Below are 13535 nucleotides of genomic sequence, written 5' to 3'. Positions count from 1 at the left end.
GCAAGAATCTGGGCTATTAGGGCTGGCAAAATGCCCCTGTCAGTCACAACCAGCTGGGGCTGGGCAGACAGTACTGGGTTAGATGGATCAAGGGTCACAAATGCATGTATCAATGGCTATTAGTTATGATTGGTTTGTGGAGCCTCCATCTTCTGAGGCAGAAATACCACTTATTGGGGAGCAAAAACAGGCAAGACAGACCTATTGCCTTCATGCGAGCTTCTTGGAGATATCTGGAGGACTCATGCAAGGAAAGCGCCCTACAGGTAGACCACAGCTGCGATACAAAGACATCTGCAAGAGGGATCTGAAGGCCTTAAGAGTGGACCTCAACAAGTGGGAAACCCTGGCCTCTGAGCGGCCTGCTTGGAGGCAGGCTGTGCAGCATGGCCTTTCCCAGTTTGAAGAGACACTTGGCCAACAGTCTGAGACAAAGAGGCAAAGAAGGAAGGCCCATAGCCAGGGAGACAGACCAGGGACAGACTGCACTTGCTCCCAGTGTGGAAGGGATTGTCACTCCCGAATCGGCCTTTTCAGCCACACTAGACGCTGTTCCAGAACCACCATTCAGAGCGCGATACCAGAGTCTTTCGAGACTGAAGGTTGCCAACACACTGTGGAAAGCAGGAGACTGGACTAGATGGCCAGATAAAATCCCAAAGCAAACCAAAAAAGCTAGCACCATTGGTAATGACTGTGCCAGAACCATTCTCCCTGAAGGGCTAGATTTCTATTTGCAGGGAGTCTTACTTTGATTAAGCATTTAAAGGTGGCATCCTACCTATCTTGCTCCCCAATTCCATACAACACACCATCAATTCAGATAAGCTTGTCTCTGTAGTGGCATAGCTAGAAGGGGTACAAAGCACTAACACAGGCAGGGAGCCTCACCATTGAGTGCAAGGGCCCCCTCCTCCTTCCCTTCAGAGCCATTCTAGGCATTGTGGTTTTAAGCCAATGTCACATTATCTTAGACATCAGCACACTGCAGGAAAGTGAGAACATGATGGGCAACTGACAGAAGCAAAAGCCAATGAGGGAAATGTGATAAATAAATGCAGGGTGTTTTGTGGTTTTCACCATTGCAACAGTGAAAAATCTGAAAATCCTTCATTAGTGTCAACAATGAATTTTCTCTCTCATGTGGGCCACTGTTGCTTTTCCCTCCATACAATGCAATGGTTTTCCATATCCAAGAACCAAATATCCTTTGGTTCTTGCATGGAAAACCATTGCATTGTTTGGTTTTCTATGTAGTAAAATATCCATTCAGGTCACTAGCCAGAAGGCTAGCAGTGTTAAATGTGATCATCACATCAAACAGTTTATGACAGCTCACCCTTTCCTGTATGTCAAGACAGCCCCAGCACTGAAAAACAGGTTCTGGGACAGAAACTCAGTGGGAAAGGAAATACACCTTGCATATGCTCAGAGAAACATATTTTGCATATGCATTTTTGTTACCCTATGCTCAGGGTTGGAACGCATTAATGCAGAGGGTGCTTCTTATTGTGTACTGAGTAACTGGAAGCAACTCAGTTGGCAGCTGGAGCTCTTTCAGAACAGGGGCTGTGCCCTTTCATTTGGGAAGCCACACTTGCTCATGTGATCATGCCAGTTCTCACAGGTTTCACATGTATCTCTCCTTCACATGATTCAAAAGCAAGACATGGGATTCACTGTATAAAAATTGGGGGGGGGGGGGGAGGAAAACTTCTCCCAAAATACCTCCATACTGCCACCTTCTCTCTTCCTTCAAATCTCTCAAGCCACCTCCAAGGAGACCTTCATCCTAAACAGGTAGATTACCCCTTATCTAGACATCTAAATCCAGATTTTTTCCACCAATACTTCTTAGAAAACTTTTTATAGTGTGAACACTAGAAGGTCTTGTGCTCACCTCCACATACAGTGCCGGTACAGGCTGCAATGTTATTCTCTTCTCTGCAGCACGTACCTTTGCAGACATTGTTGAAAAATATCAGAGGCCAGCAGACAGACACCCTTAAGCGTAACAGTGAAAAGGGCAAAAACAAGCATTTCTCACTGTATTTATGCAATTATTCCAAAATTCAGGCAAATCCAAAATCCAGACACTTTCCTGTCCCAAGCAGTCTGGATAAGGTATACTCAACCTGTAGCTGCCATCCCCAGCTATGTTAAGCCCAGGTAGGCAAGCAGTGCAAAAGGGAAGTCACATGTTTACCCTTCTCCAGTAGTGTAGCAATAAATACTACAGGTGCCGCAATGCGCCATGTAAGCAGCAACCCCTCCCATTCAACATCACAGCCATTCAGGGCAGCAGAACCAATGCACAGGTGCCAAGCCCCTGTGCATTGCTATCACTGCCCAGAATGGCTCTGATGGCAAGTGGGCGGGGCAGCTTGCGTGGCGCATTGCGGCACCTGCAGTACTTACCACACCCACTCCCTTACTACACTATTGCCCTCTCCTCTTCCCCTTGCCTATTTTCTACACTGCAAGCCCCTTGGGGCCAGGGACCTGCCCTCTCACTCTTTGTCAAGCACTATAAGGCTAATACCATAAAGAAAATGAACAGTCCCCCCCCCATATGCATTTCTGTTTATTTTAAAACATGCCTACCCTGCCCCACCACTAAACATGGGCCTTCAAGGCAACTGTTTCAGATCCATTACAAACACACTTAAACGCTGAATCAACCAACAGAAACAGCAGCAAAACCCAACCACATTAATCACCTACAAGTAGTCAGAACCAGACAACTGACAGAAAACCAGCTGAACCAGCAACAGGCAAGAATTATTTACCACCATTCAAGAAACAAGGTGAGTAACCACTAAATGAGCAACCAGAAAGGAACATAAGAACAGCCCCACTGGATCAGGCCATAGGCCCATCTAGTCCAGCTTCCTGTATCTCACAGCGGCCCACCAAATGCCCCAGGGAGCACACCAGATAACAAGAGACCTCATCCTGGTGCCCTCCCTTGCATCTGGCATTCTGTCATAGCCCATTTCTAAAATCAGGAGGTTGCACATATACATCATGGCTTGCACCCCATAATGAATGTTTCCTCCAGAAACTTGTCAAATCCCCTTTTAAAGGCGTCCAGGCCAGATGCCATCACCACATCCTGTGGCAAGGAGTTCCATAGACCAACCACACGCTGAGTAAAGAAACATTTCCTTTTGTCTGTCCTAACCCTCCCAACACTCAATTTTAGTGGATGTTCTGGTGTTGTGTGAGAGTGTAAAGAGCATCTCTCTATCCATTCTATCCTTCCCATGCATAATTTTGTATGTCTCAATCATGTCCCCCCTCAGGCACCTCTTTTCTAGGCTGAAGAGGCCCAAAGTAGCCTTTAGAGACAAGCCTAGGGAGGGGATGGAGTTTCACCAGTGGGCAGCAGCCACTGAAGAGGCCCTTATTCTGGTACTCACCAGCCTTATCTTCCCAGGTGGGGCACCCGGACAGCAGCACCCAACAATTACCCCTACAGATGCTGGGCAGGTTCTTGTGGGAGGAGGGCTTCCTTAAGAGACCTTCTCCTATATATGCTCCAGCTATCCCCATTTATCAGGGATCGTCTCTATTTTCTGCTCTCTTTTCTTGGGCTGTTCCTGTCCCCAAGGAGCATGCATAGATTTTTGTTTTTGGAGAGGCTCCTTGAGAAACTCTTTTACTTACAGAGTGGCCCATGATGCCTTTTTGCATTTGCTGAGGTGTGTTTTAAACCACTGGCCACATCTTTGAACAGGACAATTAAGGGCACAATCCTAACCAGGTCTACTCAGAAGTAAGCCCTTTTTGTTCAATGAGGCTTACTCCCAGGAAAGTGTGGGTAGGATTGGGCAGTGAGTTTTTCAATTCTATCCTTAACCCTTGACTTTTAAGGTGGTGGTAGACAGGACATTGTAAATACAGGAGGTTTAGAAATCTGTTAATAAGCTCATAAATAAGATATAAGTACAAACCCTCTTCTGAGTTACTGTGGAACAGGAATGCAGTAACACCCTCATTTAGAAAGGAACAAAAGGCCCGAGTTTGTTAAGAGGTCTTTGCCAATCTCCTGGGAGTCACCCAGCAGTCTGCCAGTAAGTCCCAACCTGCCTTCTTTCCACTGGGGTGTAGCAAACCCAGCCAAATGGCAGGCCTTGGGCATGTCACTCTTTTAGTGCACGTGCCCATGGCTGTGGAGTGCATAGTAGCAGTGTGGACACATGCTTCTACGGATTGCCCCACTGCATGTGGAGCGCTGGACACGGGTGTTTCACTGGCTCAGCTTGTGGCACATTGTGGCTACTGCCATGTGGGTTTTTAGAAAAACATCCATGAGCCTTGCAATGACTTTCAGGTTAAAAGCCATTTCTGCCTAAGGTTGTATATGTGCAACAGGGACCAAATGTCTACACCTGTGGGCTGGGCAGAAATGGGTTAACAAGCTGATTGTGGCATCCGCTTCCAGAGGCAAGAGTTGCCTTATGAAAGCTATTACCTACAGGAGCTCCTGCTACAATTGGTTCATTGGTACTTAAGGTGTCCTGGTGCTATCTGTCATTTCATTTGCTTTTTGGGTTTTTGAGAATTTTCTCCCCCTGACTATCCTGTGCTGGGGGGGTTCTGTGTTTGGCTGAGGTCTTCAGTTAGGCATGTCCCATCAGCAGAGATGTTTGTTTCTAGTGAATAAGACAGGACTACAGCCTAAGTCATACTGAACACAATGGGCTTACTTTTGAGTAAGTTAAATAACACCAATTTCAAACACCTGTACCCATAGGGCTAGCTGGGGGAAATAAAATGAGAACTCCTTTTTCTTATTTTATCTATGCATGCAATTTCTATCCCACCTTTTCCACAGTAGCCTTGCTGTGCTATAAGAACATCAGAAGAGCTTGGCTGGATCTGACCCAAAGTCCATGTGGTCCAGCATTCTGGATCTAACAGTCTATAGCCAGATGCCTACAGGAAGCTCAAAAAGAAGAGGCTGAAGGCTGCTGGTGCTTTCCAACAACTGAGATGCAGAGGTAGATTACATCTGAATCTGGAGGCTCTACTGAGCATAAATAGTAGTAGCACTGACAGATGTATCCTCCATGCATTTGTGTAATAATTGTATCCAAATGCATAGGGGGCAGTAGATTTTGTAAACTCTTTACACGTTGCATGAAGGAGGACTTTCTCTAGTTCGTTCTGAACCTATTATCTGCCCATTTCATTGGGTGACTCTGAGTGATTGTAACCCACCCTGAGCCCCCAGGATAGGGGAGGAAAGCAATCTAAAGAAGTAACCCTGCAAATATGGGAGGATATGGAACGCAGGGGAGAGGTCTCTCAAGAGAGGCTGGGAGTCAGTAGGGGCCACTCCGCTACACTCCCCACTACCAGGAGACAATCCCCTAAGATACCATAGCATAGCATCCAGCCCTATGCTTTTCTTTTACACAACCCACTGTCAAACATGCTAACCCCCCCATGACAGTCAGGGCTGATATATGTATGAGGAGGATTTGCACCCCAAAACCAAATGATTGGAGACTGCCACCATGAGACAGAGCATGATGTCCAGGCCATGCTCAGGACCAGTGTCAACCTTGTCCATAAATTGCACCTGCTCTGGAAGCCCTCTTTCCCATCCCTGATGTTGGGAGTTGAAACATTCTGGTTACTTCATGGCAGTGACAGAGAATTCTGCAAGTGCCTGAAAGCACCCTCTCCTTCAGCCCTGCTCTGTATGGTCACAGCCTGAATCCTGGCTCAGAGCAAGCCCTGTACAGAACCCCTACAGAGCTGCTTTACAGAGTCAGAGGCTTGGCCCCACATAGCCTCCTGCTGGCTTAGCTGATGGGCATCAACTTTCCAGGGGGTCTCAGAAGTTTTCTCCCTAATCCTGCAACTCTCCAACTGCCAATGTTGAGATACAATTCTGGGACCAAGTGCCTGGAGCAGGGCCTAGGAGGGGGGGGGGGGTAAAGGGGGTAATTTGTACCTGGGCCCAGGGTCAGAAAGGGGGGCCAGGAGCCAAAGGAGGAGGCCTGGAAATTTCCTGGGATCTTCCATTTTCCAATCTCACCCATGTGGGATGCTGGGGGGGATTACCGTGGGCAAATGGCAACAGCTCCTGCCACAAGCCAAACACACCAGGCCCAGGAATGCATACATTCCTTAACAGTGTCACATCTGGGAGGAAGCTGACCTGTTACAGTAGCTCTTTGGCTTGTGGATCTGCTTACCATGGAGGAGTGCTGTGGAGCTCAGCAACAGGGCTGGGGGACTGCAGCTGCTGCAGAAGTACATTTTGGTCCACACAGGGCTTTCCATTCTAGTGTGAGCCTAAATACAATGATACTAGTCTCCTGCAATGATTTTCTATATTTGAAAGATTTTAGAGAGACTTAGGAGTACGTTTGGTTTTCAGTATTACAGTATCTAGCTGCCAGCGCTGGGCAGGCAGGTAGACCTGAGCTCTGCATTGGGAAGACTGGCAGACCTGGGCTCCAAAGATTATTCTGGCTGTTGCCATTTTCCTCCTGCCTGTTTTGCCCCCATTCTGCCCACCCCATCACTCTGTTTCATCTCCTCCCTCTTTGGAAGGCGTCCAAAAGAAACTTTGTACCCCCTGGTAAAATTCCTCTCAGAGGTCCTGGCCTGGAGCACAGATTTCCTACAACTGATCTACACCCCTTTCCCTTGATAGCCCCAGAGGCAAGCAAGAGCAAACGTACAGCCGAAAAATGGGTCCAGGGATATAGATGCAAGAAAGGCTCAATTCTATTTGTAGAAAGAGATGCTGGCTGGAACTAGCCCCCTCTGGCCTGGGAATCCTCCCACTAACCTCAGAAGTGTTGGGGGGACGGTACTGCTGGCTTGGTTTACTTGGCAGGAAGAGGAATGCACTCTATACATGCCCAGAGGCTCTGCCTTCTTTAGTGCTTTGGGCAGTTTCAAGGTTGAGCCTGTTTAGGTGGTTTTAACTTCTAAACCACTTTTTCATTAATTTTGCTATGTAAGCCACTTTGTTAATTTTGTTGGAAACAGCATTTTCATATATATGCCATTAGTTATTTGGTTTTTCTCTGTAAACCTGTGTGTGAACTTGTTGAAAAGCAATATATCAATACTGTTGAGATATATTATAAGTAATTATTAATTATAATAATAATAATTAATTATATAATTAATGATGGTGATGATGATAATACATGATCAACATATCCCCTGAGATATATCAATGATTTTTTTCTTTTAACCCCTTTAACAGTCTTAAGGGGTCATTCCCTGATAAATTGTTTGAAGGCCCTCAGATTCCACAGTGGATTCTTCTGAGTTTACAGGGAAGATTCCTTCGGATTCCATGGGAGAACAGATTTTCTATTTGCAGGCTGAAGGTGGTAGATGAATTTTCCATTACCAATTCCCTTGACATATCCATGCAAAGTGTATTTGAACACAATACATGTTTTTACAGCAAAATCAAATTTAAACTGAAATATGTTTTACACTTCCCCGGTTCAGCTATAGTTTTAAGTGTCATCTGTCTAGAATATTGAGAAATTATTTGAAATAAAGGTTCTGCTATTTGCAGATTTTTGTGATGGCTAGTAGCAAGAAGATGAAGATGGACAGAGAGCAGATTCCTCAGCTGAAAGCCTGCATGGGTGGGTGGACAGACGGACGGACGGATGGATGGAAGGACAGAAGGAAGGAAGAAGGGCTGGGAAGGCAAGAATGAGCCAAGGTGTGGAGTTGAAGGCTTGTGCAGGATTCTTGGGAATATCCCTGCCCAGGAAAAAGTTACTCATCACCCTGTGTGCCCCACCCATGCACATGCCAGGTACCCAATGGGGACTGACTCCGCACAGGTAATGCCCAGGCGCATGCATGTGGCAGGGCAAGGGAAGAGCGGTAAGCCGTGCCGGTTAGTCTTGCTGGTGCAGATGAAACTGAGTTTCTGGTTGAGCCATTAGTGATAATGAAGCAAGAGCAACAAAGCAAGCCTCAGAGCAAAACAGGAGGGCAGGAACCCAGGAGTCCTGGTTCTCCGGCTGCCTCCACCTGGATCCCCATTCCACAACACACTTTTCTCAGGCCTCCACCTGAGCCTTTTAGCAAAAATCCAACAGGAGAAGCCTTCTCCACACTTGGGAAACATAAGAACATAAGAAGAGCCCCACTGGATCAGGCCACAGGCCCATCTCGTCCAGCTTCCTGTATCTCACAGCGGCCCACCAAATGCCCCAGGGAGCACACCAGATAACAAGAGACCTGCAAGGCTTCCTGGGAATTGTAGTTAAGAACATAAGAACAGCCCCACTGGATCAGGCCACAGGCCCATCTAGTCCAGCTTCCTGTATCTCACAGCGGCCCACCAAATGCCCCAGGGAGCACACCAGATAACAAGAGACCTGCATCCTGGCACCCAGCTGCACCTGTTGAACTGCTGTTGTCGTACAGCTGTTAAAGGTGCAGAAGCCCTGCCAGGCAAAATGGAGAAACCAACCCTGTTCCCTTCTGCCATGACCAAGGAGAAGGCGGAATCCAAGCAGTGCCCCACTTTTGTTCCAGGTCACAGCTTTTGGAACCATGTAGAAGAGCTCCAGAACTTCATCTCGGTCAAGGCAACCACCCTCTCCTACAGCCTGTTTTTCATTTCAGGTCTGGAACACAGGAAGCAGCCAGAAAGAAAAGCATGTTCTTGAGCATGTGCAAAGTTGGATGTTGCCCTGAAAGCCACACACGGCTTCTCCGGAAGGCCAGGGTTGCACCATTCCCCCTCCCCCAAGACTGACCATCTCCCTAAAGCCAACACCACTCACCACTCTAATTCTCTGCTAGACACAACATCCTTAAGTTTGCCCATCTCATTTTCCACTCCTGTGTTGCTAGATTTCTCTTTGCTGTGAACCCCCCCAAGTCCTTGGCCCAAATCTCTGGACCAGCCTCCTTGTCTCTGATCACACTGAAGGCCCCTCGTTGCCTTCTCTTCCAAATCTGTCCCCCCCCCCCAATATTCACAGTGATCCCTTAGTTCCCAAGAGCTCACACCCCATCATTTCCACGCCACGCCCCAGAGGTGAATGGCATTTTAAAGTCCTTGCTCAGACACGGAGTTCCCTGGAAGGACTTGGCCAATTTGCTTTCTTCTCCGCGGAACCTGCCTTGCAGGGCTGTTGTGAAACTATGAGGAGGAGGCGTCTCACCAAAGGCCTGAATCACAGGGACGGGGCCAGGAGGAATTCTTTCACGCGGAAGCCCTACTGTCGCGCCTCTTCAGGGGCCCCCAAACGCCCCCCAGCCACTGCTTCTCTGCCCCCTGACTACAGTGCCCATCGCTCAGAGGCACCCCTTGCCCTCCATCACCCTCCTCCCATCGTCTTGCCCCCCCAAGCCCGGCTGCACCAGCCCCAGATCTCGGCCCTCTGAACGCAGCCGGGGCGTCTTCCCCCCGCCACCAGGGTGGACCCCCATCTCCCCCCCTAAATGAAGCCTGGCTGTCCTCCCGCGCCGAAGGTGGCCTCTCCTCCTCTCCGCCCAGCCAGCCACCTGCTCTCCAAGTCCCGGGGAACAGCAGGAGCCCCTGAACCCCGATTCTCTCCCCCCAAACTCCCAGCTTCCCTGACCCCAGAGCGGCCCTTCTCACGCCCAAATCGCCCCAAAGGTCCGATCCCCTTTCCCCTCCTCCCCAGCCACAGTCTCTTGCCCCCCTTTCCGCTTCCCACAGCTGCCCTCCCCACCCCCAGCTCCCCCCAGCATTTCCCCTTCTCCAACAGCCCCCGCCCCCAAGTTCTGAGGCAGGCAGAAGAGGTCTCCATCCAGGACGGTGAAGTCCCCTTCCTACCCCCAAGTCCCCACCACTGATTCACTGGGGCCCTTCCACCTCCCATCCAAAGTGTTCTATGGTACTTACTCCCAGGCAAGTGTGCATAGGAGTGCAGCCTAACAGCCCCATCCTGTGCACGTCTACTCAGAAGTAAGTCTCATTCGAGTCAATGGGGCTTCCTCCCAGGAAAGTCTGCCAGTCCCCTTCTCTGGGAAGCCCTTTGGCGCGACACGCGTCTCCCCCTTCAGACGCCTCCCCAGCTTCTCCGAGAGTCACACCGCTGCCAGGCTGCTGCGCTCCCCTTCCCGTTGCCCCCCCCGCATTCGCCCTGCGCCCGCAGCCCCTCCGATCCTCGGGTGCCCCTGCCACACGCTCAGCGGGTCCCGGAGCCCCCCGTGGCCCCCCTCCGGCCCCGCGACTCACCTGACAGGTCGGCGGCAGCAGCTGTGCGCCTCTTGGCCGCTGTGCCGGAGCCGCGGCGAGGTGAGCGCCTCTTAGTGTGGGGTGGAGCGGGCTGGGCTGGGACCGAAATATGAGAGGCATCCGGGAGAGAGGAAACTCTTGCACCACTTGCCAAGGGAAGGGCCCTCCTCCTGCGATGAGCAGGGGGGGTGACTCAAGGGGGCAGCCCTGGCGTGAACTGGCTGATCCTGCTGCGAAGGGGCAGGAGCCAGGAGGCTTCACCCAGGACCTCAGTCCCAGTTGGGCAACTTCTGCACGGCCAAAGACAGAGAGAGGTCTCTGGAGCCATCACAACCCTGATTGGTAATAACCGCAGTGATTGCGATGGTACCACAGCACCAGGCACTTTGCAGAAGCAGAACACCTGGGTTGCCAGGGCAGGTGAGAGCCCGTCAGAAGTCTGCCTGAACCCCCCACAGCACATACAGCTTCCAGCAGTAGACAGCCACTGAGTGTTGGGAGAGTTAGGACAGGCAAAAGAAAATATTTCTTTACTCAGCGTGTGGCTGGTCTGTGGAACTCCTTGCCACAGGATGCGGTGCTGGCGTCTGGCCTAGACGCCTTTAAAAGGGGTTTGGACAAGTTTCTGGAGGAAAAATCCATTATGGGGTACAAGCCATGCTGTGTATGCACAACCTCCTGATTTTAGAAATGGGCTATGTATCAGAATGTCAGATGCAAGGGAGGGCACCAGGATGAGGTCTCTTGTTATCTGGTGTGCTCCCTGGGGCATTTGGTGGGCTGCTGTGAGATTCAGGAAGCTGGACTAGATGTGCCTATGGCCTGATCCAGTTCAGCTGTTCTTATGTAACCAGAAGCTAAGTCAACCATGGTGCTGTGGCACACTGGTGTGCCATGGATGGTCTACAGGTATGCCATGGGAGTTTGGGGGAGGGCCATTGAGGGGTGCAAGCCAACAGCATGCTGTGCCTTGTCAATGTCCAAAAAACCTATGGTGTGCCTTGACCATTTGAGTACCTTATCAGTTGGCATGAGACAGAAAAGGCTGAAAATCACTGAGCTAAGCCAAGGGGCCTTTCCTGGAGTTCACCCCCCACCCCGAAATTGCCATTCAGAGTAGACTGCTCCTGTACATGGAGGTTCCACTTAGCCAGCATGGCTGGAGGACCACAGAAGAGCAGACTGGAGAGCTTCTAGCCCAGTGTCCTGCTTCTTCCCACAGCAGCAAAGCAGGTGCTTCTGGGAAGCCGCAGGCGGCAGGGCCCTGTCCTGGCACCTGCTGCTCAGTGATGGAGCGCCTGCTTAGGGTAGCCAGCTGCGACTGGCGCTGAACCGGGGACCGCTTCATGGGACCAATGGCTGCCGACTGGGCCCATGTTCAAGGGCCCCTGCGCTGGGATAGATCCAGCCTTGACAAATACACGCAGCGATGCATTGCAAGGGCACTTGGCCCTCCACTGCAGGTCTCAGAGAGAACAGCCACAATTTCACTTCTCTTCTGACTTCTCCAGACGTCAGTGGTGTTTGTTTATCCTGTTAAGAGTTTAAATTTTTTGTTTTTAGGTTTGTTTGTTTTAATTATTGAAAACTGTTTCAACTATTGTTTTTAATTGTTAATTTTGTATTTTTAAAATTGTTGTAGGCCGCCTTGTGTGCCCATAGGGCAAAAAGGCGGGATATAAATCAATAAAATAACAATAATAAATAACAATAATTTTTTTAACTGTGCTTGAATGACGTCATAGGGTAAGTGATGATAGAACCGCGTCACATTTATTTCTCTGGAAAAAAAGTTACCAAGACCGGTCTCTGGATCTGGGTGTCACGTGTGCTGTTGGAGGATTCTGCGGTTCCTGGACTTGCGAGTCAAACAGGAACAGCCCCAGCCTGTGCACGTCTACTCAGAAGTAAGTCCCATTCGAGTCAATGGGGCTTACTCCCAGGAAGGTGTGGCTAGGATTGGGCTGTAAGACTCGCAAGCACTTTCCCAGCACGCATTTGGAGTGCTTTCCATTCTGCCAGAGGTATGAAGTCCCGGATTTCTGTCTCTACGATCCTCCCGGGGCCCCGCAGGCAGCCAGCGAGGCCGGCCTTGCGAGGGAGCCTTCAGGTGGCACGATGGGGGGCACATGAGTGTGCCACGCGTGCTTGGCGGAGCAGGCTTTGTTTCCCAGGAACACATTCACACGTTCCCACTACGTGAGCGCACGCGCCTCTGTGCGAGGCGGGGGAGACCCACTGCAGGGTCGTGGGGGACGCAGGTGTGGCGCTGCGCTGGGGGCGCTCTGGGCCGGGGCGGCCCTTGCCTGCGTGCGGCTGGGGCGGGGGCGTAGCCGGAGGGGGGCAGAGCGGAATGGCCGCTTGCAGAGCTCTGTGCTTTGCCCCCTCCGGGCGCTGGAAGGCTGGCAGGACCGCGCAGCAGAGCAGGCTCGCAGCCCAGTCCTGGCCACACTTTCCTGGGAGTAAGCCCCGCTGTCTTTCACGGGACCAGGCCTAGCCCTGGGGGGGGGGTCTGTTCTGTGGCGGCCCCTTCACACGTGCCAGCCATCCCTCGGCAGCCTAACCACGCCCCACCCTCGACTCTTGCGCGCCGCCCTCGCCGCTGTGACCCTTGCAGTGCCCAGGCGGCAGCCGTCGGAGGGGCCGCTCCGCGGGGGGGCACGAGGCGGAGCAAGGGCGGGACCACGTCCTTCGGCAGGGCGCTGCTCAGCCCACTGCCCGCGAGGCCACCTGCAGGCCAGTGCCACGGGGAGGTGGGCAGCGCGCCCCCCGCCCGCGTCCCGCCGGGCAGAAGCCACGTCCAGCAAGGGCTCCCCCGTGGGACGCCCTCTCCTGCCCTGCTCGTCCCCTCCGAGGATCAGAGAGCAGGGAGGAGTCCATCAGGGCTGCCCCAACCCCGCCCGCGGGCCATTTGCGCCCCGGGGACCCCCAGCCCGGCCCCAGGGAGCCCCCGGTCCCCCACGAGCCTCCCATGCGGCTGCTCTTGGCGCGGAAAAGGCCGCCTGCCGCACTTCGCGGGAGAGGCTGGGGAGGCCGCAGCTGAGTCCAGGCATTGGGTGGGGGTGAGAAGTCCTGGGCCTGAGAGGAGGGAGTGAGAAAGTGGGGGTCTGGTGTGCTGCATTGGAGAAATCACCGCTGCGGAGCATGTCTGCTCAGCAGTAAGTCCCATAGAGACAGTGTGCTTACTCCCAGGAAAATGTGGATTCAGTTGAGCTGTGAGGGGGGGGGGCAGGCACTGCAGTGGAGAGATCCTGGGGATGTTTGAATGCAGCTGGAGAGCATCTCTGCTTTACTTAAATGAGTTTCTGCCTTC

The 13535-nt window shown here is 51.6% G+C and overlaps 1 protein-coding gene across 1 annotated transcript in view; it reads right to left on the bottom strand.

Moving 5' to 3' along the window:
* TGM1 (transglutaminase 1) overlaps positions 1-10314 on the bottom strand; it is a 43308-nt gene extending 32994 nt beyond the window's left edge. The window contains exon 1 of the mRNA XM_066629055.1: positions 10223-10314. The gene's annotated coding sequence lies outside the window, so the exon portion shown is untranslated. The remainder of the gene's footprint in view (positions 1-10222) is intronic.
* Between the last annotated feature and the right edge of the window lie 3221 nt (positions 10315-13535).

Source organism: Tiliqua scincoides, chromosome 5, assembly GCF_035046505.1.
Source record: "Tiliqua scincoides isolate rTilSci1 chromosome 5, rTilSci1.hap2, whole genome shotgun sequence".
NCBI lineage: Eukaryota > Metazoa > Chordata > Lepidosauria > Squamata > Scincidae > Tiliqua > Tiliqua scincoides.
This window is presented reverse-complemented; position numbering and strand designations above follow the sequence as displayed.